The 25,317-nt window shown below is 41.2% G+C and overlaps 1 long non-coding RNA gene and 1 pseudogene across 7 annotated transcripts; both read right to left on the bottom strand.

The window, feature by feature from the left end:
- Positions 1-1,576: 1,576 nt before the first annotated feature.
- On the bottom strand, positions 1,577-11,726 carry LOC134477802 (uncharacterized). 7 transcript variants are annotated; one of them, XR_010050001.1, is made up of 6 exons: positions 11,523-11,726; positions 9,566-9,656; positions 7,445-8,416; positions 6,397-6,502; positions 6,034-6,301; positions 1,577-5,759 (listed from the first exon to the last, which is right to left on the bottom strand). It is a non-coding gene; the product is annotated as an uncharacterized LOC134477802 (long non-coding RNA). The 7 variants fall into 7 exon arrangements; XR_010049996.1 differs by having other exon boundaries at positions 6,397-8,416; XR_010050000.1 differs by having other exon boundaries at positions 6,034-6,208; positions 6,397-8,416.
- A 1,202-nt stretch (positions 11,727-12,928) lies between these two features.
- Positions 12,929-25,317, bottom strand: part of LOC100723027 (F-box/LRR-repeat protein 17-like) — a 51,234-nt pseudogene continuing 38,845 nt past the window's right edge.

The raw sequence follows: 25,317 nt of genomic DNA, 5'->3' as shown, positions 1-25,317 counted from the left end.
CCGTGACTATGTCCTATAACTCAGAATCCAAGATTGTGCTGCCTGCTATTTTGCTCTTATTCTCCATGATTACTTTTCTTGTTCTAGGTGACTTCTGGTTCTATGTAACTTTTAGGATATTTGTTTTCTAGTGTTTTGAAAAATGCTGTGGTATTTTCCTTGGGATTGTTTATTCCCGATATCATTTTGGTAATAACAGCCATTTTGACAATGTTGGATCTGTCTGTTCAGAAATGATGAATCTGTTTATGTTTTCTAATGTGCTCTTTAATCTCATTTTTTGGAAATTGTAGTTTTTATGTTAGAGGACGTTCACTTCCTTGGTCAGATTAATTCCTATGTACTTGGTTTTTCATGTAGTGTACTGAACAGTCGTGTAGTGATCATGAACACACTCTTCGCAGATATTATGACAGGCTTTTCATTTCCCCCCAGTGAATATGATTATTGTCACCAGGTTTGTCATCAGTGGCTTCTATCATGATGAGGTAAAATCTATTCCTGATTTCTCCCAGGTTCCATCATGAGTAGATGTCAGGTTTTGCCATTCTAACTCGTGTACTGAGGTGGTCATGTGATTTCTGTACTTGCTTCTCCATTATGTAATGAAGTGATTCGTGTATGCTGAACCACGTTACATTGCTGAGATGAAGCGTACTTGGTCTTGATGTATGATCTGCTTTACTGCTTTGTTATCCTGTTTGCCATTATCTTGCTGAGGACTTTTGCATCTGTGCTCTTTACCACATTCACAACATGCCCCTTTCCTGTGTCTCACTGCCATGCTGTTTGAAGAAGCTATGACCAGAGCCTGGCTGTAGGATTTATAGCCCCAGTGAAACAAGCTGCCCCCAGCACAGTCACACTTGTGTCAGGGGAGGATCAAGGCTAAGGGAATGTGTCAAAGAGAGTGGCCTGTAGTGGTCTTTTTCAGTTTGACCTTTGGTTTGGGAATGAAGGTAATGCTGGCTTCTAGGAATGAGGGTGGAAGGGATCCTTCCCTTTTAATTTCGTGAAGGACTTTGAGGCCTTTTTCCATTAGATCTTTCCCAAAGTTCTTACCCAATTGAGTGGTGAATCTCTTGAACCCTGGGCTTCTTTGATGGTATTTTATTAATTCCTTGAGTTTGTGGCCTCTTATTGGAGTTTTCTGGGCTTTTGCCTTCTTAATGCAGATTGTTTTTCCCCCTCCTGTTTCTTTTTGAGACAGGGTTTCACTGTATGGTTGAGGCTAGCTGTCAAGTCATTTTGCAGCCCAAGCTGAACTTTAACTCCCAGAAATCCTTGGGTGCTGAAATTACAGGTGTGTGCTGAAATTACAGGTGTGTGAAATTTCAAGTGCTGAAATTACAGGTGTGTGCCACATTGCCTTGTGATTCAGTTTGGATAATTCATATGTGTCAAGGAATGTATTCATTTATTTAGTATTCTCAAGTGTATTGAATTGCATGTTTTAAAGTACTTAATCTTGTGAAGCTTGGCATAGTCCCTTTTGATTTTACCTTTTTTATTTCTGATTTGGTTGATAAGGGTCTTTCCCTTCATTCTTTTGGTAAATTTGTTCTAAGGGTTGATGTATTTTTTAAAAATTTTATTTAAGCAGAAAAAAGAAAAAAACAGAAAAAGGGTACAAGTTATATAGAATTTCAGAAAAAATAAACAGTAGGAAATCACTAGTTAATTACATATTGTCATCTTCAAAATAGTTACAGTTTTGAAGTTACAAATTTAAAGCATATAGAGGGGACTTTCAAGCAGTGAGACTGCAGTTCTGTTCAATGGTCCAACAAAACTCAGTAATATGGTTATCTTATACACTTAAATATATATGCAGTTATATCTTTTAGAGAACTTTCCTTTCTTTTGTACAATGACAATTACACATTTTGGGTTTGATTACTCCCACAGTTCTTATTACTTTTTTTTTTTTTTTTAAAGAAAGTAAAACCAAATGTGACATACCAGGACAGAGTCAGTCAAATCAAAAGAATGGACATAATACACAATGTAAAAACAAAATACAAGGTGATCAACAATGGTTATCATAATGCCTCTTGTTATCTTAAAAAGAATTGCCTATATCATCAGTTATAATAAAATTGAACAAACAGTAGAGAGTAAGACCAATAAAACCAAAACACTGGAGACATTAGAGGACTTCAAAAGAAGATAATAGTCAACCAGAATGGACGTTACAATGAATCTTATTGTCTATACTTTCAAACTTGGTACTATCAAGCATAACAGAATAGAGGAAAATCAGTCAAAACACGATGGTGAGAGCAATACAGAGTTTCAAATCAAGTTAATAGGAAATCAAAGTGGGTTACTATAATATATCCTGCTATTTATTTTTCCCTTAATTAAAAGGATAAAAATGAAAAAGTAGATAATAAAAAGGACGATTGAGATAAAAAAGAGGGCATAACAACAAAACAGCGCAGGTCCAAACATAGCCACTTAAGCAAAATAGTGTTTCACCACAAGATAATCTCGACATAATAGTAGTTACCATAGTGTCTCTTCCCTTAAAATCTTTGGGTATAACTTCATGTACTTTAGCATCAAACATATCAAGACAATGTAAAACCATTCAAGAGAATGACAGTATTGCAGGGTATTTAGAATGAACAGAAAATGAACAATGGTTTCTGTATTATCTCCTTGTCTATAAGTTTTTGTTTATATTATCACACATAATATACCTGGAGGCTGTCGTGACTGATACTAGAAATGGAGCTACATGGAAGTAGGCTCTGCACATAGCACATGCCCAGACTGTGTACTGAACTCCTGTTTTCAAGTGCCTGGAACCTGAGAACACTCTGTACCCTCTTCCATGTTTGCAGAACAGGGACAGTAATAGTACAATCATACAGTGAAGAGGTGTTGGCTGCCACATGGGGAAATGGAACCATATGTGTCCTGGCTCTTTCCACTCGATGGCACTCAGATTTACAGAATGACATCACAGCTTCCCTGTCTCTGATACTTCATGCAGTGAGTAAATATAAACAGAATTTCACAGCATTTCTGTGACAAAAAGATCAAAAGACCTTGGTGGCAAGAACAGTGACCTGAGGTTTATTTCCACATAGGCCAGCAAGAGATGTGGCCATGGGGCTCTTGCTGAAGAAAACAGGGACTTGGGGTGACGGCACACAGGAGTTCTGTCCTCTGTCAGGTGAGGCTGACAGGAAGCAGAACTCTGAGATGAGACATGTGGTGGAAATGAAAGCCTGACAGGTGAGACACCACTGATGCTGGGAGGAGGATGGATTCTCGGCAGTGGCAGGGAAAGGGATGCCCTAGGGCTCCTCTGGGGGAAGGCAGCAGTGTGGCGGGACAGCAGCTGGGAGCTGGGAGCCTCAGCTTCACAAATACGCCTTCAGAGACCTGGGGAGGCTTCCAGCCATACAGATGTGCAGAGAACAGGGAAAGACTGGTTAGGAGAGACCATAGAGGCACATGACTAGAGTCCTTCAGGTAGAGATCTGAGCCCACAGAGCACAGGTGTCAGTGGGCCTTGCAAGGCTGCACTCCCCTCTCCTCATTCTGGCCCATGTGCAGGGGTGAGGTACGCACTGAGAGACCCAGGCTGACACAGTCTGCCAGGCACAAGGAACTCAGTGAAGCTCCTGAGGTCCCAGACTTCTACTCCTCCTCTACAACCAAAGGGTACTCCTGGCCGAGCTTTAGTGGACTCTCTCAGCTGAGACCCTGAGAACTGAGAAGCCTGGACAGTTGAGCTGCGCTTCCAGCAGGATGATGGGGTACTCACTGCTGTCATCAGGCAGAGATCCTGCTTCAGGCTCAATCGCAGGGATGTCTCTGCTCAGAGGATGTTTTTGTGGTGCTGGTGAAAAGGGCTGCCCAGAACCCAGGGAGGACAGCTCCTCCACTGATATCTCTGAAAAGTCATTCACTTTTTCATCACGTACATCAACACTGACATGGAGTTAGGTGTGGACAGTTTGAAAAAAAATTTATATTGGAGAATGAAGTTTCCTAGGTGAGCCTCCATCAAAGCTTCAGGGTGAATTCCAATACCTTGGGCCTTCTAGTCAGAGAATGAAGGAAACTGTTCTCTGATCTGGGCATTGTCTGACTACTATGTGAATGGAAGTGAGAGCAGGAGACAGAGACAGAGAAGCACAGCAGAGAAGCAGACAAAAGAGGGTCACAGGTATGAGAGAGCAGCCCCTGCTCAGGCCGCTTTCCACATAACCAGCTGAGGAGGAGACAAAGCAGCTTCCCTCTGAGGTGCAGCTGGACAGGGAATTTCCAGGGAAAACTATGGCAGGGGTAGTGTAGAAACAATGGGGATTTGCCTAGGTCCAGGGATGACAGGCTTTGCAGTGACTGCAGGAGAACTTGGGCCCTCTCAGCCTGTTCTCATCAATACCGAGACATGACATGGCTCTCTGTGGATGTTCTATCTACTGTCCTTTCTGTCCATAAACTCACGCCCATAGTTCAGAAAGACAAGGTGCATGGAACACTGACTTTAACCTTTCCAAGGATAAGAGGTATCTTTCAAGGCATGCAGGTCCCAAGATTTCTTAGTTCTCTTGGGCCCATGCCCTCTCTAATCATCTGAGAGGATACACAGCACTTTGTACAAGTCAAAGTGGCTAAGGCTGGGGGCTGGGGATTTAGCTCAGCAGCGTAAGCACCTGCCTTGCAAGCAGGTGGTCATGAGTTCGATCCCTGGTACCAATAAAAAAGACAAAAAAAAAAAAGTGGCTATGGCTGGATCAAGGATCCCATGACAGCTGGTGGGCAATTCTAACTCTTGAGAGTCCCATGTGTGGGCACTGCTGAACCTTGGTCTTGAGATTTATGCAACCGCTCTTGTCACACTTGCTTATGGCCCCTAACCGTACCTGGGATCCAGTGACTGAGTCTCCTTTTCTTCTTTGTCTCTATCAGAGTGGTGCTCTGCAAGCAAATTCAGGAAGGTCCAGATGGCTACTGCATGGTGCCACTGCACCCGTCACTTGTGGCTATTGCAGCATGAGGACATGGATGGGTGTGCATGATTTTTCAGATGGATGTGGGGATCAGTACTGAATGACCTCTGTGCTGCCTCACAGAAACAGTCTGTGATGACATTCTGCTCTCTAGTACACACTGTCCCTATTTGGGGAAGTTGGTCCAGGTCTACCCTGAGTTGTACTGGGCCAAGTTTACTTTGATCTTGGTCCGCAGAGACCGGCATCCTCCTCACTCCTGTCATGCACCTGAACCAGATGGCTAATAGATTCACATCTCATGGCTCCCATCTCCTCTGCTTCTTTTCACCAAGAACAGGAGAAACGAGCCTGTCCTACAGTGTCCACAAACTGCCCCCTGCCCAGCACCCTCTATCTGCCTTCTGTCATTTATGTATGGGAGTTGTGGCCCTGTTACTCAAAACCCATGACCATTTTCTATGACATATGATCCCAAGAGAAATGGCAGGAGTGACCAGAGCCCTCCAAAAGAACAACATTACAGAGTCCCTACTTGAATGCTAGAACCACAGTGAACAGAAATCAAGGCAGGATCAGCCTGCAGTCTTCACCTGGGCCAAGCTGGCTAAGTCCTTGGCCACCTTGCACCAACCCAAATGGTTTCTCTGGTGGCTTTGTCCTGGGCGCCTCACAGGGCCATCCTGAGACAGCACATCTCTGATATTCTGTCTTAAGTAAAAGATGATGGACCTCCATTTTGAAAATGGCTCCGCATTCAAACATGTGAAACTTTCAGTGGCAAACCTGAAATACACAGAGGAGAAAGGAGGACAAAACACATCATCAGAGCTCACCTGCCAGACATGGCCATAAATGACAACACAGCATGTTTCAAAAACAGAGGGAAACCAATGCAGGGAAATTGGGGTGATGGTCAGTGATCAGGACATACCCAAGGACTTTCCTGATTGCACCCCAGAAAGGCCTTCGAATAGAAGGCTGCCATGCGTTTGAGACCCACATATATATAACTTGGTGCACTTGCATGTGTATCAAGTGAATTCCTGAGCAGTTGTACCTCAAACTCTGAGAAAAGTGATTCCTTGTAGACAAAATTTCCTGCCGATGAAAACCTGCCAGTGAAATCAAGTCCCCATGTGCAGAGGGCAATTCCACATCGCTGAGTTTCATCTTGCAGGCATCAAATCTCCATCTACAGAATAGTGCTGAAACCCATGGTCATCACAGTTCCTCTGTAGCATATTCAGGTATTTCAGAAATTAGTTAAATCAGGATTCCATACCAGGAAAAAGCACAAAGGCACCAGCATACTTTCAACATATCCACTGCGGTGGGAAGATGGGGTGAAGGAAGTGTGTCAGAGATGTGACTTTGTGGGGTCTACACAGCAGGCCTCAACATCATCATAGTTAATAGTTACCTGGTGGCCACTGGCTCCAGGGCATCTTCAAAATCCAGGTGATTCTGATCTTCTGGAAATAAAATTAGTGTTGGATGGTGTGTTTTCGCCATCTCTGCGTCATACCCTGCAAGCCCACCATTGTCAATACTTAAAGAAAAACATGACAATCAGAGACAGTGCTGCAGGAAGCCTATGAGAATTTGGGTGACAGGGCAGGGGGCATGGTTGCCCAAGCCCCTGGACAGACTCTGCTGTGACAGGTGAATAACACAGGGTCCTGGTCTCCATGCTGGGACACAGCTTAGTGAGCATCTTCCCAAAGATGTCCCGGGAACTGGCCTCATAACATCTGATCATCTTTCAAACACCAGACTCATCAAGAACTCCTGAGCTCAGCTGACTAGAGATCTCAAGATTAGACTCAAGTGAAGTAACAAACTCTTTAAGAGCAGAGTCCTCATGTCCCCTAGCACACGTTCCTTAGAGAGTGGAAGAGCCTGAGGGTTCCAGATTGGCTGTGGTTACTCTTAACTGAGTCTGTGTGCATGGAGGACTCTACAGAGTGTCAAGGAGGTTACAGCCTGAGGGTCACTCAGAGAAGACAGTGCTGGCATCCAAGAAGGTGAGACTCCCAAGGCTCAGATGCATCTCCAGGATACTGGCAGGCACAGTCCTCAGTGTTTATGTCATGGCAGGGAACTGACACCTTTCATGGGAGAGAGGCCCACAAGAGACAGAGATGCTGGCTGGGAGTGGAGGAACCCTAACATCATCTCTAGTGAGTGTATCAAGTGTAGTGATACTTGTACAGTAACTAAAGGTCAAAGTACTCAGGAGCAGCAATTGGCAAGAACACTGCAAGACACCACAGCTGTTCCAGCTTCAAAAGCAAAAGTGAACAAATGAACAGATGCCTGCCAGAACTGGGTTAGTGATGGCTGGGAGCTGTTACAGTGTCTTCAACCAGTCCCCTCTACATGTCCTGTGTCTGTCACACTGAGTTTGCATTGGACGCACAGAAATGGGGGCCACATGTATGTAGTTCACTTACTAATGCAGGACTCACCCAGGGCCTGTGGAGAAGGCGCCTCAGCCTCATCCACCTGGGCTGCAGTGGCACCGGAGGCTGCTGGTTGTCACCAGCCTCACAGGCAGTGGGGGAAGTCTTGTGCTCTTTACCTTGGGAGGCCTGAAGGATGTCTTCCTCCTCATCACAGTGCTGGTGCTCTGCACTCACACTGCTGGATGAGGAACAAGAAAACCCAGAAAGATGAGACCTGAGATTTCAAGCGTTCTGGGAGAGATGTAAGGGAGTGGTCACAAACACAGCACACAAATGTCAAAGATGAATGTGTCCTCCTAGGAAGGCAGAGTGCAGCTGCCTAGACAGTAGGGACAGGAGAGAGGCATAGCAAATGGGCTGGATGACCAGCTGATGAGGATCCAGCCTCCAACACCACAGACACAACCACAACCCTAAGCACACCCAGAGACCATGTCAGAGCTCAACTTTTCTGTGAATTGGATGACTTTTCTACGTGAGCTCAGTCACAGTGGCTGAGAAAGGAGTGTGCATGTCTTTGTGAAGCCTAAGTCCCTTTCCATAGACACGGGAACTGAGATTTTTTGATCATCTTAAGTTTTGTAGCAGGAAATTCCTGCCAATGAGCTGAGGGGAACAATACAGAACCAGATCCAAATCTCAGCCAGGATGTTTTCACAAAACAGGAAAGTGGACTGTTTATGAGTTCAAATACCGGTGAGGTTGTTTTAGGTGCACTTGGGTAGAGATGAGTTCCCAGTGTGGGAACAAGACCCACACTGCTAGAAAGGCGCTTCTGCTGACTTGAGGGAATGGACTCAGAGTGCCGGCTTCAGGATGCCTTCCGGCCTGTGCAAGTTGTGCTCTGTCGACCTTCAGCTCTGCTTTCATGGGACCCACACCAGTGGTCCCCATATGAATCTCAGCCCTGACTATCCAGTTACCTGGTGGCCGGTGCTGGCTCTTCTATTCCCTCCTCCTCCTCTTCTGGAATCTCTGCAACCAAATTCACATATGTGCAGTCAGGCTCTGAGTAGCTCCCCATCCCCATCACAGACCCCAGGGCCATGCTGGCATGGAAATGGAAATAGAAGCCATGAGGTTGGGGTTTGGGAAACTGCAGAGTGATCTTTATTCAAATCACATGTCCTCCACCACATCTCCCAGCCTTAAAACTAGGAGAATGAGGCCTCCCCAGGTCATAGCCAGGTTCCCTCAGGGACAAAGGACCCTGGGATGCTATGAGATCCTAGTTGTGCATTCTTCCCTTGAGTTCCTCTGGGAGCACTCCTGAATTTTCCACATCTCTAAGGAGTGACAGGGGCACCAAAAGAGTTGTCAAATAGGCTGCTGTGTGAGTAGAATCTCTCCAGCTGGGGACTTTATTCAGGGCCTGGGCTTCCTCACCTGGATCCAGGCTGTGGATGAGCTGCCCCACCAGCCTGTAGCCCTCAAGCAAACGCTGTCTGTAGCCCTGGCCCTCGGTGGTGTCAGGGTAACCTCTGCTCAGGAGGACCTCCAGATTTTTCTTTATTAATAGTGACAGTCCTCTCCCTTGAATCAGGTTGTCACTTAATTCGGAGAGTTCCAGATCATGCTTCCAAATAAGGAGCATGGAGTGTCTAGGAGGGAAGGAAGCAGCAATGGGAGCCTGCGGAGGGGTGCGGGGCACTCCTAGGGCATTGATAAGAGGCTTTTGGAGAAGAAATTGGGTTCCTCCAAGTAGAACTCAGTCACATGCAGAGCCCGAGCTCTGCAGCTTCAGGAAGACATGGTTCCTGTGAATGAAGGCAGGACACACCATCACCGTGCAGGAGGTGAAGGGAGGAAGAGGGAAAAGACAGGGCTGGAAGCACACCAAAGCCTGCCACCTCAATAATCCACACACACGCTTACTGTCTTGCTTAGTTTTGCATGATGTGATGCTGACCTCAGTGCACCTCTAAAAGGTGCAGAGGAGGGGCTTCAGAGCATTTCGGTCCAACAGTTACCACCTCTTTCTTCCCTCAACCTTTCATGAATAACTGCAGCCTGTGCCTAGGTGCTTGCCCTCCCTGACCCATGCCAGCTCTTGGTTCTCACAGCCCAGCTGTCCCCTGTAGGGACTCACACCTTCCCCTACCTGCACTGCATACACCCCCTTACCTCGGCTGCTGGGTCAGAGACAACTTGGCAGACATGTCCTGCTCCTCAGTGGGCAGCCACTCCCAGAGCAGAGAGTGATGATGTCTGTATCCTAAAGCCCCAGAGAAAAGACACATGTGCTTGCCTCAGTGGGCAGCTGGACATGCACTGTAGGCACTGCCTGCAGAGAAGCCCACACCCACAACAAGGACAAGGATAGTTCTGCATCATACTGTGATTTCCTAGTCTCTTACACAGGAAATATGTGTTCATCCCATTTTAGAGATAATGAGAGAGAAGCTGGCAGGCAAGAAGAAAGACAAATGGCTCAGCCAGCAGGACACACAGTCAGAATTCACAACCCAGTGGTCTCCATGGGCATCAGGGACCACGGCAATAACCAAGCCTGCAGCCTGCCAATGCACACCCTTAGCCGGGCAGAAAGCAGCACCAGCTTTGTTCTTGGATGGGAGCTCCAAGGGCCCTGGGCTGGGATTCCTGGGACAAACAAGCTTCTCAAGATGAAAACTCTCACCTGGCCATGTGCATACAATGGAAGGCAGAGCAGCACGAGGAGCTGACAGTAAATACCTACACTGTAATGCAGGGGTTCAGGTAGACTAGAAAACCCCACCATGAGTGTGGGCCAGTGCCAAGCCCTGCGGCAAGGGTGTCCCTGCAGGGAACTCATGAGCTCACTGTAACCCTGTGCAGGAGGGACTGGTACAGATCACAAAATGGTAGTATCTGAGGGCCCAGAGTGTCAGATTTCTGGAGTAGAGCCAGCTATGGCACAGTACCCATGCTCCACACAGTTCCTCTACAGGGCATGGGGGTGGCTTTCTCCCTTGTTATCATCAATAGCTTTCAAGCTACAATTAACTCTGATTGTAAGGGTGCCATTGATGAGATACACAGCTGGTCTCCTCCTAAACCTAATCTGGCGAGTTTCTTCACAAGGTTCCCTTCTGATTTTCTGAAATGCTTTCAACTGAAAGCGAAACAAAACAAAAAATATTCTACCAATGAATTTTTGCAGAGATTGCTGTAGCTCAATATGGGAACTTCAGGGTCAAAGGTGACATTTCTTCCATTGACACTGCTGGGACAGTTCCCTGATTTACCTCAGTTACCTCAGCCTCTGCACAGGTCAGCAGCATACTGCTCTAGCCTTGGTGTGGACAACAGCTGGTACTCTCCTCCTCATGCCTTTTCTCACTGCACCCTTGTGTCTCAGAGCTCAGACCCTCAGGGTCCACCTGGCCTGCTGCTAGCCCCCTTCTTGAGAGCCAATTGCTCCAGGGGAGACAATGGTTGCTACAGTCTGTTACCCAAGACACACATTCCACTGAATGAGTCAGGGGGCTCTTCCTAAGAAAAGCCTGTGCCCCACCAAGCAGGTTATCGTCCCTGCCATTTTACTTCCTGATCTCCATGGTGACAATGATGGCTGCCAAAAGTTCAGTTAGGAGCAGAATCTTCCTGAGCTCCTCTGAAACCTACTGGAAGCACCGTCCCCTCCTTTCCCTGGTATAAACAGCAGGGTGCTCTGCTCAATTCCACAGGAACTTCAGTGCAAGGTAAGACCATTGGTGCCAGAACTTTAGGTGACTAGTGAGGCTACCAGTCTGGAGGATCTGAGTAGGGAATCTGATTTCAGGAACCTCATCAAAATGGCCTGACCTGTTCTAAAAAAAACAGGATCATTCTATGCCCTCAACAGGAACTGGTAACTGGGGTTTTTACACTGGTCCCATTCTATTCCTTAATATAAACTTGGAGAAACTGGTATGTGATTTAAATCTCAGTAGTTAACTCAAGTTAAGGACAAAATACCACACTTCTGTTTCTGGGAATGTGGGAAGGTCACTTGATTTTGGTAAAGGAAAGAGAAGAATCACGTCTGCAGACCACTTCATTTGTACAGGGAAAACAGAATCATTTATCATTTTATTCACCGCGAAGCTGCAAAACTCACCACTTTCCGGCAACTTGTCCAGAGAGCCAAGGGCTGCTATGGGTCTCCCTGAACTGGAGCTGCAGGGGGCAACCTGCACTTCATGCTCTTTCATCCCAGAGCACACTTCTTCTGTGAATGGTACCATATCCATCTCAGTCCTGGGATCGGGGCTGCGCGGTACCACAATAGGGATGGCAGTGAGTGTGGACTTCCGTCCAAGGGCTGTGGACAAAGCCAAACACAACCCAGCTTAACATCCAAGGGAAAGAAACTGAGCATAGTTTTGCAGGCCTGTGATTCCTGAACTCAGAAGTGTGAGGCAGGACCATCACTGACACTTCACGCAAAACCTGAGATACATAGTGAGATCCTGACTCAAATCGGAACTTACACACAAAACAAAATAATGTGAGACAAAAGAAAAACAGGTTGGCTCAGGACTGAAGAAGGACAGTAAGTACAATGATGAACTCACTGTTGAAAACAAGCTGATCAACACCCAATACTTGTGAATTTCACTGACAAACAATCTAAGTTCAGAGATGAAGGTCTTGCCTGCAGCTCAAACTCAGACTCCTAGGAGCTAGTTGTGCCCAGGGTACCAGGCAACGGTCCACAGTCACAGCAGAGAACTGGAAGGTGCTGATGTCATGGAATGTCAGGGGCCCCTGCCTTCCAAAAGCCCACTGTGCTGATGCACAAGGTCCCCAGTCTCCTCAGAAAGTCACCACTGATGAGCACCTCCCACTCACACATCAGTCCCAAAGGTTGTATAACCTTGGGATGATCCCAACCACCTCCTTCCCCAAAACCTCAGGTGTATTTCTCATTCTTCACTCTTCTGAATGTGTAACACCATCCAAACAGAAATCATCTCCCACAGTTTACACTTTCTTTTGGGTGGGTGGGGAGTTTCCTCGCTGTCTCTGTTATTAAAACAGTTTTAGAGATTTTTATGAAATCCAAATAGTAAAGTTAAAAGATAGGTAAACATGTAAAACTATCAAGACTTTACATTGAATACTCTCTTTCTTTTCTTCTCTTTGTTTTTTGGAGGCCAGGTCTCGTTACATAGCTAAGGCTGTCCTGGAATTCACTATGTAACCCAGGATGGCCTCAAACTCTCAGAGATCCTACCAGCTCAGCTACCCCAGTGCTGGGATTATAGGTGCACACCTGTATTCCCAACCTAACCCAGCCTTTCTATACCACAAAAATGTGTAGAACATAAGGCATCATACAACACTAACACATTAGGAATTAGCAGGCATTTTCTTCTTTATATTTTTCACCAATATGATCCTGGCTATTACACGCATTTTCTAGGTTGCCACCTTCTTTGTCCTTGGGAAAGCTCTTCTCTTTTCCTACAGTGAAGTTTGACATCACTACCACTTAGCCTCCCCAAGTTGGGTTTCTTGTCATTTTCTTTTTTGATGCCCCTAAATTGTCATTTCTGAACTTCACCTTAGCTCTGCAACTTTTTCCACCTATGGACATGAGTAAAATATTTCATGCACCAATCCTTGGGTATTTAGAGTTTCTGTTTTGTAGAACATGTGCATATAGGATGGTATTTCTATGCCCGGATTCAGTCCATTTGGGTAGGGAGCAAAGCATGGCATATCAGATGCTGTTACTGGACACTGCTGATGAATGTACGCAACTAACTTGGAGTTGCCAACTATGGCTGAATCCTGTGAGTATAGTGTGGTAAGGGCATGGCCAGGATCCTGGGGGCACAATGAGCCACAGTGCAGTGTGTCTTGGGGCCTCGTGACACTGAAGCAGAGACTGAGGAGGGGAAGAGAGCAAGAGGGGATGATGCCCAACCACGCTGTTACTTTCACAACTCCATCTTAAGGTTTGCCAGCCTGGCCTCTCAGCGGAGATGCTCATATGGGCAGCACCTTCCATTTCAGCTGTCAGACTTCCAGAATCAGGAAGTGATGAAGAACCACAGAGCATCCTTGTACAGGTGAAGGAAGGAGGACTGGACCAACACTGAGACAGGGCCTCCTTCACCTCACATGTCCTCCAATTACACCACGAGATGCAGACTCTATGCTAAAATTTAGGGTGTGGTGGGTTCATAATTTTACCGTGTTCCAAGGTTCCACACAATGGTGCCCCAAGCCGGGTCCTTTCCCCTTACAAAGCCCTTCTCTATCATCATGTGCTGATTATATACACAGTTACGGTTTTTCCTCTGTCACTCACACTGTTTTTTTTTCCCCCTGGATTACAGCCATGTTTCCAGGCAGGCTGAACAGTGCAAGACTCACCTTTCTGTAAGGTCAACAGAAGCGACTGGTCCTATTATTCTTCTGGTATATGTGGTCATCATGGTGGACATCTGGATATGATGCTTTCTTCAAGGGTCACCAGCACTGCTGAAGGCCACCAAAGTGCTCTCTGTACATCAACACAGTTCCCTCTCTTCCACTGCATCCTGCCGCTTCACTTTCTCTGTGGCATCTTGACCCTGACAGAGATTAAAGGTCCAGCCTCAAATTATTGAGGCTGTGTAGTTCACGTCTGAATGAAATAACATTGTTACTGAAAATATAAACACTGCTTTAACAGGATCCCACTGGTGTAAACCAGCAGTGATACATGCATGATGTTCCCACGCATTAGCTTTATTACCAGGGAAGAAGAGGTACTGACACGCATGGGAGAGTCATGCCCATTCCCAGTGTCACACAGCAGTGACACACATAAATTATGGTCCTGTCATGTAGGGCTTACATTTTCCTTCCAATTTTATTTCAAATTTGAGGATAAAACAAGAATTACAGTTTTAGGAAAAGAGTATATAACTAGCTTTCATATGGGAAGAGATTAGTGAAGCTGAAAAGCTCTACTTCTCAGACAGAGCCAGGAACATCAGGATTACATGGCAAGGATGAAGCTGTTGGTCTCACTGACTGACCTTGCCTCTTCATCCCTCCAGCTGAAGGGACCAGTCAGGGTACACTGATTTGCCATCTCCATCCTCTGACCTGTGCAGAGGGAATGGCTGTTAGCCAACCTAGAGCCCAGAAGCTGCCGATAGTCCAAGAGTTCACAGTTCCTACCTTCAGACAGGTGATGCAGCTGCTGGGAAACAAGATAAAAAATCAACACAAATGGAGATGCATCCCACCCAACAGTGGCTTGCTTGTCCCAGTGCTTCTCATCTCATGCTGTTTTCCCTGTCTCACAGCTCTGGGGATGGTAGGGTGACAGCTTCTGTGCCTCTGGATGCACAGTTCCCAGCTGAGGCCCCTCCTCACTCCTTCTGTTCCTTTCTCTCCCTCCTCTCCGCTTCCCACTCTCCTTGACAAAATGTCACTTAACCCCTTTCCCACAAAACAAGTGCCAAGGCAACTATTTATGTGTTTACAGAAGGGGGCACTCTTTTCCCTTGATTCTATAAAACTATTAGAACACAAAGTAAAAATAAAATTTCAGACTAAGAAATTCATGCAAAATGTTTTAAAGCACTTGTTTATAATTTCTGCAAGGTATATTATTCTCAAGATACACAATATTAAAATTGATTTTAAGGCCAATCTGCTTGCTGCATTTTGCTGGAATCAAGCAATCATTTACTTCTTTCTAACTGCAATCATATACTAAAGCTCCTTTAAACACAATCTAAGAAACAACTAATTGTATCTTTTTAAGAACCAGGTAGCAAAAGTGTAACTTAAAAAGCTTTAGAAATTTTTGTTAGTTTTTTCTGAGAAAAAAACACACTCACTGGAATACTAAATGTAGGGAGCGGCTTTGAATAGCTGCTGCCGCCCTGCCCCTCCTGCCTGAGGGCATTTTGTGTGTCAGCCTACATTTCCCATGATCCTCATGTCCACCTACATTACCCATAATCCCCTCCTGCTTACGTCATATATCCGGATGTGATGGTGGCCTATCAGATAACACTCTGTGCCCTCTTCCTGCCTTTGGCCCGCCCCCCATCCTATATAAGTTGTAGCCATTTTGAAAATAAACGAGACTCGATTGGAATCGCATCCTGTCTCCATCTCTCTTTTCTCTTGCCCTGCCCCCCATCCCCTGTCCCCTCTCCAGGTTGAGACCCATAGATTGGTCCGCAGGCCGGGTCAACTAAAAACCAAACATCCTCAATGGGAAGCAAGCCAAGAAATGAAAATATACATAGGTAATTTACAATTTAAAATTTTAAAACCTGAGTTTCAATTTTCAATTTTAAGAAATCATTGGATTCAATATAAATGCTAACATTACTTAATTGTTGAAAAGGATACAGTTACTTGGGGTTATGTATCCTTGAATTATCATTGCCATTCTTTTGATATGAACACTAATGACTGATTAGTGATTACTTGACACCTCACTATAGTAGGAAACATTCTTTATCAATTCAGGGGCTCATAAAGATGAATTTCTTATAGCTGAAGATATAGTGTATGTATTAAAAAAATATAAACACATTTAAGATTAATGACACGAGCCTCAGTTAAAATAGGACCTTGTTATGTTGTTATACCCCCTTTTATCTCATCCTCTCCCTTATTCATTAAAAAATTATTTAATTAAAAAAAAAGATGCATGCTTCCATAAAAACTATCAACAGTTTACGAGAATTGGTCTTATGACACATGATGAAATGAACAAATACTTTGAAGGGGAAAAAAGGCACTACAGTACTCAGGGCTTATTCCATAGTGTCATGATGTGAAATCTAGCAATACTATTAATCTTTGATCACAGTGATTTTAATCTGCTTTGGTTTGTTTAAACTCAACATAAGTAAAGATATGGATAAATGCATACAAGTTTAAGTGTATAGGATTGATAGCCATATTACTTAGTTTTTGTTAGATACTTGAACAGAACTATTTGCAGTCTCCCTTTTTGAATTCCCTTTTATATGTTCCACTTTTGTATCTTGAGCAATTATTTGTAAGCGGAGAATATGTGATTCAATATTTTCTTTGAAAGTATGTACTATTTCTACTTATTTTCTGTTTTGTTTTATCTTTCTTTAAATACAAATAAATTCAAAAAAATAAAATAGGACCTTGAAAGACAGCTATGAAACCCATGAGCATTCCTCATATAGAAAAGAATTTTCCCAGAACTAAAACAAAAATTTGACATAAATATATAATGGTTCATCTTTACTGAAAGACTTTTTTAGAAAACTTACAAATTTTGTACAGACAAAACTTATTTTTAAGAAGCTCCAATAACTTTCCATTTAGTCAAAATACTGAAGCATACACACATATACACCTACTGCATAGATTTAAGGAGGTAATCTGGAAAATATGACTAAACTGAAACCCTCAAATCCACAACAAATTACCAGTGAATCAGTCAGGCTACAGGAAGCTGATAATTTGGAAAAGTAATAAATGTGGTGGACTTCTCAAAGAATATTTGAGAAAAAAAACTACAATCAGTTGAGCTTAAAGGTAATGTGTACGTACTGAGAAAAAGCAAAATGGTCAGAAAAAATGTAGGACAAACAGACAAATAGTAAAAATAACAACATGGACATTGTGACTAAAGAATTCTTTAAAGTGACCTACCACACATTTCTGAAATGATGATAATACTTATTTTAGCAAAGATATTCCTGGCTTCTAAATATAAAAAATAAAAGTCAACCTTTGAAAATATCTTAGATCATGAGTGAATTCAGCATAATATACCTTTACTCTTCATACGCTTTTCCATGAAGTTATATGCTAATAAGCTTAACTGTAATTCATAGAATGCATATCAGATTATATAATGGAATTGCCTACAATTACCTATGATAAAACATACTCCTTAGCATATATATGGAAGAGTGGGATAAGTATGCATATGAGTATGTGCATAAAATTGGACCCTAAACCACTTAAAATTTATGGAACATCACACTACATAATTATCTTCAACTTATTAACATAAGTATTAATCAAGTAAAAAGACAAGGCAACGTATTTTGATTCCTCACTCAGAGAATCTACAAATCATGGCTTAATGAACTCAGAGAAATCAAAATGAAAAGCTAGCAAAATGTGATGCAAATAATTTTATAATCACTAGGCATTCATACATGCCTTCAAACACCAATGAATACATGCTTTGTCTATATTCTCAAAGATATTTAATAAGAAAATAAAAGATAATAATTACCCAACTTTGGTTCAATTAAGAGGACTATGATTTATAACTGCCTTCCTTTGGATTATATATTCACTTCTACATCAATTAAGAGGACTATGATTCATAACTGCCTTCCTTTGGATTATATATTCACTTGTACATCCTAAAGTGTACAGTAAACACTTAGATTTTATGCTGAAAATCAGCCTAAGAAAATCTGGTAACGGACACTGTAAATTTTCCAATCCTAAAGTCTCCTACAGTAACCTAACTCCTACTATTGTCATACCTCAGAAACCAAAAGTAACAAAGTATGGTAGCCACTAAAAAAATACTGCAAACATCTTTTCTGCAACCTACAAGGCAACATAAAATAAGATGTGAGAGGATGGGGTGTCAAAAAAACTTTAAAACTAAAAGGAAATATCAAACTGCTAGACTTCACCTAGTTTTGAAACATCTCAACTCCTACAATCCAGAACGCACCATCAAAAATAAGAAAAAAGAAATCACTCCAACATTTCATGATTATTGATCCTTCTGCTGACCATAAGATAACTTCACATTCAGACCTTTAATAACAATTTCAAGACACCAAAAGAGGCCAATGTAACTATCATAAATAAGCCAAATCTGCAGCAATAATAGAAACAGTTCATACCACAAAGCTTTAGATAAGAACACAGTAGCTTTGGCCTCAAAAAAGGGTCTTCTGGTTAAAACCTAAGTGAACAGAACTTTCACAATAATACATCTTTTTTTTACAATAACAATAAAGCAATGAATCCTGTCATTTGTAAGCTAGATACAACTATAGTTTGTAAACTGTATTCAAAAGGTCAATCTTGAAAAAGAGAAAAAGTAAAAGTTAATTCTCCAATTCGTCCCTTAAACCTAATCATTAAAATAATAAATGGATAAGTCCTAGATAACCTAAAACCCTAGCAATTCATTACTACAGATAAAGAAAAGCATCAGCAAAAATTCTCAAGATCTAAAGGGTATACCATACTTGTTGATTAACAGCCTAGAAGGATAGGAATGTGTACTCATAAATGACAGGCTTGACGTTCTCCCGTCTCCCACTGGCATCCCACCTTATAAAATTTCTATTTGCTAAGTCTAATGATTCAACTCTGTATCTCAATCCACTATTACCAACACTTGAGCATAAAGCGCAAAATAGCACTTTCGTACTGAAGAATTTAGAAATAATTTGATTTACTCAAATCTGTTTCTGATTTTTAAAAATACATAATCCCCAACAAAAGTAAATAAAAATTACATATGAAAAATAGGACTGAAAACTACACAATATACAAAAGCTATCAGTTAAATTTTTAACCCAAAACTAGTAATAGAGAACTTGATCCAAGTATCTTTTTTTGTAGGTTACTGAGCCTACATCTGCAGAATGTATATTTTGTATCAACACATGAAAGAATGATTGTTAAATACTCTTCTCCCTCAAAAGAGCTGACAGTCCTTCAGCAACAAATAACTTCAACCATGATTTCAAATACTCACAGAGAACAATATGGTCATGTGTAGAAAAAATTTGAAAATGTATACATCTTAGTACCCTATAGCTATACTTTTAGATACATATTTAGAGGAACACTTACAGATAAGTCAGTTCTTTGGCAAAACTTCATATTACAGTAAAACATTAGATTTAATATGTGTCCTTCGACAGAAGACACATACTTGTGACAGAACACTAACAGTTAAAAATAATGAATTACATATTCATTACATGCTCTTCACAAAGTATAGACTGATATATTTGCAATCCAAATGTTAATACTTGCAAAACCAAGTATTAACCATATGATACCACATACAAATTATATGTAACCACAATTAACACCCTATAATGTCCAGAGTTATTCACATGTGTGTGAAATATTTTTTAAAGAATTTTAGATCATTGGGCCAGGGATTTAATTTTGTAGCTCAAGCGCTTGCCTGATGAATTTGATCCCTGGTATCAAAAAAAAAGAGAGAGAGAGAGAGAGAGAGAATTTTAGATCATCATAGTTGCCTTTGGAAAGAAACAGATGACAGCAATGCAAAATAGGGATCTAAAAGTTCATTTGCTTTATCAATCCAAGAAGCATCAAAATTAACAAAATGTTAAGTTCTGAATGATTCATTACTTGTCTAGTATTCTATATTTTTCTTACTTTCTGAATATTAAAAATCTACAACACCCAAAAATGTTATCAGAGTTCACATTTTCTGAAACCTCTTGTTATAATCCTCATTATCTAGAGATTTCAAAATTCCTTATTACATTCTAAGAAATTAAAAAACCTGGTCCCTGCTTTGTTTTCCAGACCACAATATAAACATTTCCCTCACCATTCAGTCTGTCTACATAATACCGTTGCAACATGCACCACTTATTAAATACTCCACATATTTTCTAATGTCTTATCTTTGTTAATCCTGTTTTCCATAATAGCAATCAGAGCCTCCCCCAAAATGGGCATAATCGTATCAATATATACCATTCAAGACTAGTTCAAATTTCATACACGATTTATAGGATTATCTGATTCCTCTCTTCCCTTTTGCCAGAAGCTTCTCTCTTTGTCAGTACAACTTTGATTTCTCCACACTTTACATTGCCTGGCACACAGCAGATGACGAAACAGGTATTAAGGAAAAGATAACCCATTAAACCATTTAAATTTCTACTAAACCTGTTGGACAAAAATAAAATGGTACTAGAATCTAAATCCAAATGTCACAAAAATATAAAATACTAGGCTTTCAAAGGAGAAAAACTTTGTATAAGATTGCAGTTTTATCATTAAAATGACATAGAATGAAGAGCAACATTAGCTGAATGTAGTGATGCATGCCTGTAATCCTAGTTATTTCACAGGCTGACTCAAAATGACCACAAATTCATGACTATCCTAGATAACTGAGCAAAACCCTGTTTCAAAAATTTGTGAAAGTGAAACACAAAGGGCTGGGCAGATAGTTCCATGATAGAATACCTCCCTAGTGGTTCAATTTCTAGTACCAAAAAAAAAAAAAAAAGAAGAAAAAAAGATTAAATTCTAAACTATATTTCAAAGACAACAATATCAAAGATAGCCTCTTTGATATTTTGGTCAATATTCCCAGAAAAAAATTTCAATATATTTCTATTGGTACTTAAAGGTTCCTCTGAAATAAATGATCATTTTAGCAAAAAGATCTTGACTAATGCTTATAATTATTTCTTCCTTGGATGTCTCACAGAACCTGTCTCTTAGTGTGTTAAGGACAAGCAATGTCTGTTGGAAATTACTGTTCAGTTCAAACCTACACGAGTTGGTGGTACCACCTGTGAAGTGTTTGTGCAACCAAAAGGGATGGAAAAGATGGTACAGGAATCTTAACTTATACGGGTTAAAATCCTGACTTTAACACTTATTGTTACTTAACTCTGAAGGTCTCAAATTTCTCACCTGTAAAATGAGGCAAGAACAGTTATATCAGCTGGTGTTTATGGGGATTAATTATGTAAAGGAGCATACAGCCAATGTCATTAAATAGTTCATAGCATCAACAAATGACAGCAAAATCCTTTAAACTATTTTGCAGATAACAATATGTAATATATTTACCATTGAAATTCTGTATCGTTTTTGTTTCTTCACTTTCAAATTTTAAAAAATCCTGTTCATACTATAGTCTAAATGTTTGTGTCCCCCAAAATTCAGATGTTGAAATCCTAACCTTCATTCTGATGGAATTAGGAGGTGGGGAGCCTGTTCAAGTGATTAGATCATTAGGCTAGAGCCTTAATCAATGGGATTAGTATCTTTATATATCACATGAAGGCATAGAAACAAATCATCTACATATCAGAAATTAGGCCCTCACCAATACCTTTTTCTTAGGCTTTCCAGTTCCCAAAACTATAAGAAATAAGTTTATGCCTTTTATTAGCTGTCTGGTTTACATTATTTTGGTGTGCCAGCCCAAAAAAAGACAGAAGTGCACAATAACGAAATGCTAGTATTGCTAGTTTACCTTGTTTAGACAATCATGTATCACTGTTCACTGTAAACTACCATTCTTCAGGTGTAACAAAATGGTCATCCATTAAGGGAACAAAAGACTATTATGGGAGGCACATATCTACTCTAGGTGATTTTAGACGCTAAATGGCATACTTTAAAAACAGAATTCTTCACAGTACAAAATATTTATGTCTGGGATTGCAGGTAAATTTACTTTATAAGAAATGTTTAGGGGGCTGGGGATTTAGCTCAGCGGCATAAGTGCCTGCCTTGCAAGCAGGCAGTCGTGAGTTCGATCCCTGGTACCAATAAAAAATGAAAAAGACAAAAAAAAAAAAAAAAAAAAAGAAATGTTTAGAAATGTTATCACAAGTATGGTGGAAAAATGGAAGAAAGAAGGCAACCAATCTGAATAGATTAGCTCTCATGGAAGAGTAACAATCCACAAATGTAGTTTCACATAATGCTGAGTTAGCTACTGCCATTTAAGCTTTGGCACAAATGTTTATCTTACATACTATCCTAGTTAACAATCAACATAGCCACTAGTCTAGTTACCTAACTGCTGCAACACCCTCATATCACAGCAAAGCAGAAACGCAAATTATCAGGAGCTAAATGAGTGAAATCAGACCATAACAGGTGACAGGAAGCCCTGATACAATTCAATTCCAGGCTGCAAAAAGCAAAGTTTGAAAGGGAGAGGAAGAAACCCTTGACTGAAGCCTTCCTATGTTGGGGCCATGAAATATATTTGTTGTTTAACCTCTTCATCTCATGCAGTCTGACATTGATAAGAACATGTTTCAAGTACTACTATATTCCTTCTGTGAAAAAAAAAGTAAAGCACAAAAAGCAGGATCAAGGTTTCGACTGGGTTCAGTGTGACTGAAATTGGCATTTTCTCAATCTTTTCCTAAAAGGCCTTCAGTATGGCAGAAGAAATCTTAGAGATGCAAATTTACTTCTACCTCACCCATCATCCATGTAAGCTTCCAAAATATAATAAAATTTAGAACAATATTATTATACTAGCAGCCAAAGGCTTCTAATAAATATCACAAAATTACAAAACTAGTCAACTACCAATCAGCCAGGAGACTGAAAAATATAACATCAAAATTAACTTTCAGGAATCAAGTATTAACTAGAATACCCCTATCATTTCCCTGAAACTTTCTAAAGTCTATTCATAATGCATTAGTATTTTCTTGATGATTAAGAAATCTATATGAGTTCCCAGCCCAGAGTAAAAGGTATTTTAAAAAGATAGCAGACCAAAGACACACATAACATGTAACAAATATGCTAACCTTAAGAGTTATCACAGAAGCTGTATTTAAAAAAATCATGAAATTTGAGTACCTTAAAACATCAACCTGTGTAGCAAATGACAAATAATATCTGACCTCTTCATTTTATAACCAAATAAAAAGCCATTCTAAGAGCTTTTGTATCCAAAAAGTAGAAAAGCATAATCTGATATGGGTGATTAAAAAAGCAGAAAGGTTTCCAAGTCACTAGTAACTATATAACTGCAACGGTTTGAATGTGGAGCCCAAAGTTCTTACGCTGAAAACTTAATCTCCAATACAATATTGTCAGGAGGTGGGGCTAAAAGATCATTAGAACTTGTTCTCTACAGATTAATGTTGCTACGACAAGGTTCCACTACCTACCACAAGAGACAATTGTTATAAAAACTACTTTCACTTTGCCTTGCTAGCTTTTTCATGCTTTCTTGCTCCATAACCTCACCTTTCTCTCTCTTTCTCTCTCTCCCTTGCCTTTGTACCTTTTGACATAGAACTAAAGTTCTCACCCGCTGCTATCAGACTCGCGGATTTCTTGCCTACAGAACGATAAATCTCTATTTTTTATAAATTATCCAATGTCACGTATTCTATGAAAGCAACAGAAAATGAACCAAAATAAGTTTCTAACTAAATATGACTTTAAAATAGCTTTCTGGCAAGTACTACACAGAAATGACATAAAAGCTATCGCTAGAAGACAGATGCATACAATATGCTGTATTTTTCACTACATCTGAATTCCTCAAATTTTTTTCTAGAGTCTACACAAGTTTTACAGCAAATATAAAATTTATCTACATAGGTATATGGTACTTGTCTTAGTCAAAAAATGACTGAGAAAAAGCTTAGTTTCTTTTGAGAAGAGTAGATGTGTTGGGCTTTAATTGTTTGTTTCACCATAACTCATTTGAGTTTTAAAATGCTAAAATCATTGCCCTCATTTGTCACATAAGAAAATTTCTTCCTCTGATAAACACAAGAATCCCACACCTATTTTAAAATTTATCCTACTTAATTCAGAATTAAGAAGGTTCAAATATCTTGCTACTTCATGTAAAATGGTTAAGTTCATCCTGTTGATAGACTAGATACAATTAGATATTTCAAATGACTTGAAAAAGGGATTTTTCCCTTTTGACCAGCTAAAGGACAAAACTTAAAAAGGAAGTGTAACACCAGCAGAAACTGTATAAGCATTATATCTCTACAGTTACATCAAGGACACAAAAGCTTTATCACCAAGATACACAAAGACAATGCTGCCATCTAAAGGCCAAAATATAATATGCAAAGATGTTTGCTAAATCAAATACTGCCAAAGTACAAAAACCAAGCAATTTGCTATTTAAATTCAACAAAGTTTATATTTAAGAACATGAAATATGCCATGCTATGATTTTCTAAAAACTATTCAATGAAGCCAGAGAACTCAAAACAGTTTGGCTAGCAAAAGTAGAATTCTTTTGGTATTCTTTCAGGTACACTTCTAACAACCTCCCTTAGTTGCTAATATAAAATAAATGTCTTTAAATGATCAACAGTACTTCTAAAAGTGAAAATAGCTAAAACGCTAAAAATTGCAGTTTAGCAAGTAACTTAAATATTTCTTCTTATTTTACAAATTTTAAAAATAAAATGTAAATTTCCTATGGGACCTTAGTTATCAATAATTTAGTTATCCAATCTAGAATCCAATTTAGAATCTTATTGAATTGACATTTAAAAGTGGTTTGAGGCATCTACATCTGCCTCCCCATCCCGGCTGCACTTGGAGAACTGTGGAGCTTCCAACAAGTAGGCGGGCGCACACTATTCCCGGAGCCCAGTCTATTTGGGACTCCTGCACCTCACCAAAGGTGTGCACAGGAGAGGCTGGGCGGATCTGGGGCACCTACATGCGCCTCCCGGTGTGTCTGGAGGACTGAGGATATCTCAGCAAGCAGGGGAGCATCGCAGGTTCCAGAGGCCCCCGCGGCCTGTGGTAAGTGCTCATCACACTCTGCCCAAAGCCCAGATTATTTGGGACCTTCCAGGCTTTCGGGTGCAGTGAAATGGATAAGTGGGTTTAAGGCATCTACATCTGCCTCCCCATCCTAGCTGCGCTTGGAGAACTGTGGAGCTTCCAACAAGCAGGGGGGCGCACAGTGTCCCTGAAGCCCAGCTTATCTGGAACTACGGAGTTCTAAACAGGCAGAAGAGGGCCATTGGTTCTACAGGTCCAGTGGCTTGGGGTAACGGGGTACCAGAGTCTCAGGAGCTGTGAACATAGAAGGGGATTTCCAACAGACCTTGAGGAAGCTTTCCAATAACACCTGAAACACAGAAATATACGAAAATGACAAAACG

Source organism: Cavia porcellus, unplaced genomic scaffold (genome assembly GCF_034190915.1).
Source record: "Cavia porcellus strain 051 isolate PalLab524CR breed Dunkin Hartley unplaced genomic scaffold, mCavPor4.1 scaffold_10, whole genome shotgun sequence".
Taxonomy (NCBI): domain Eukaryota; kingdom Metazoa; phylum Chordata; class Mammalia; order Rodentia; family Caviidae; genus Cavia; species Cavia porcellus.
The sequence above is the reverse complement of the archived record's forward strand: the minus strand, read 5'-3'. Positions and strand labels throughout refer to the sequence as shown.